Here is a 1,998-nt window from a genome sequence, read left to right as displayed (position 1 = left end):
CAAGTTCATGAAATAATGTTTGACATCACTTACTATCAGGGAACTGCAAATCAAAACTGCAATGAAATGTTATCTTACCAAAGTTAGAACGGCTTCTATCAAAAAGACACACACACACACAAAAATTAGAAAATGCTGGTGAGGGTGTGGAGAAAAGGGAACTCTTATATTCTATTGATAGGAATGTAAATTAGTGATGATGGAAAACAGTATGGCAATTTCTCAAAAAAACTAAAAATAAAACTACTACATAATCCAGCAATCTCACTACTGGGTATTTTAACAAAGGAGAAGAAATAGTGAACCAAGGGAACACCAGCACCCTATGTTTATTGCAGCACTATTCATGACAGCAAATATATGGAATCAGCCTAAGTGTCCCTCAGTTGATGATGGATGAAGAAAACGTGGTCCATATACACAAGGAAATATCACTGAGCCACACGGAGTGACATCTAGTCATTTGTAGCAATGTGAATAGAATTGGAAGTTGTTACGTTAAGTGAAATAAGCCAGGCATGGGAAAACAAACATCCCCTGTCCTCACTCACATGCGGGAGCTAAAATAATTGATCTCATGGAGATAGACAGTAAAATCTTATTGCCAGAGTTGGAAAGGGGATGTGTATAAGGAGGAGAGGAAGAGAGTGTTTGGTTAATGAGCATAAGCATGAAGTTAGATACAAGGAACAAGACCTAAGGTTCAATAACAGAGTAAGGTGACTGTATTGTCTTTTGTATTTCAAAATAGCTAAAAGAGTAGACTTTAAATGTTCCACACATAGAAATGATAAATGCGTGAGGTCATGAATACCCTAAATACCCTGACTTCATAATTATACTCCCTCTGGTGGTAACAAAATATATTAACATTCCATGTACATTTATATGTACCCTATAACTATGTACCAGTGTTACATATCAATAAAGAATTAAATTTAAAAAGGGGGGGGAAGCAAAAGAAATTATAAGACAGAAAGACACCTCATGAACTTAAAGGTAGGATGGCACTCAGGTCTCAAAAAGAGAGGTTGCGATCAGGAATTGGATAGTCTTCGGAAACTCTGGAGCTTGTGTCTATGCATCTGTCTCTTGGCCTGCATGTTTGTGGAAGGTGGTTGGCTTACTTCTGCTGAGTTTTTATCTTATGTATTCAAAAGATTAAAGAAAAATGGCTTACTTTAAATAAGAATTCCTTACTTTTCAATTCTGGATTCTCAGGAGAAAGAAACTCTGAAATGAGAAGCTTGGGTCAATTGTACAATAAGTTCCATAAAGTAGGACAGAGAATAAGGCTATGTAGTATAAATCTGGTATCTAGGGGCTTCCCACTCATGTTGGTTAAGAAGTCAAGTTAAAGGGATCCTTCAATTTCATAGTTCTAAAAGTTCAGACTGATATCATAAAGGATTTCTACTATTTCCCCTTCATATCCCAAAGTTTGAAGAAGAGCATTATGTCTCAGAATATTACAGGGGTTACAACATTTATTTTGTATCCTTTCTCGTACCCCCCCCCTCAAGTTTTCACCACTGTATTTGTGCCTTGAGGTTTTGTCATTCATAGTTGTTCTTTCTGAAACATCTGCTAATTCTTTTATGTGATCCCCTTCCAGAATTTACTGTAATTGTCATGAATCATATTTTCACATTCTAGTGGTAATATATGCACAGATACTATTCACTACTTTAGTAAGATATTATTCATTCTAATGTCTAGAACGATCATAAAGACTATCCCTGAGTCTGCTATTGGAATGTTACTCAATATGTTGTAGAAAATGGACAACCCCATATACTAAGCTTTGATTTACCAGGTGTTACATTTTTAGCTCATTGAACAAAAGTCTAGATATAATACAAATCTAAATATAATACATCGGTGGGAGATTCATGTGGCATAGTGGGAGCTGTCAAACATTGAAGAAATGTGGTCTATTTCCTGAAACAGATAACACTTGTTACAGAAATAGAGGAAAGTAGGTATACACGTGACCGT

The sequence above is a fragment of the Nycticebus coucang genome, chromosome 3, assembly GCF_027406575.1.
Source record: "Nycticebus coucang isolate mNycCou1 chromosome 3, mNycCou1.pri, whole genome shotgun sequence".
Taxonomy (NCBI): domain Eukaryota; kingdom Metazoa; phylum Chordata; class Mammalia; order Primates; family Lorisidae; genus Nycticebus; species Nycticebus coucang.
Note: the sequence above shows the minus strand (reverse complement) of the source record.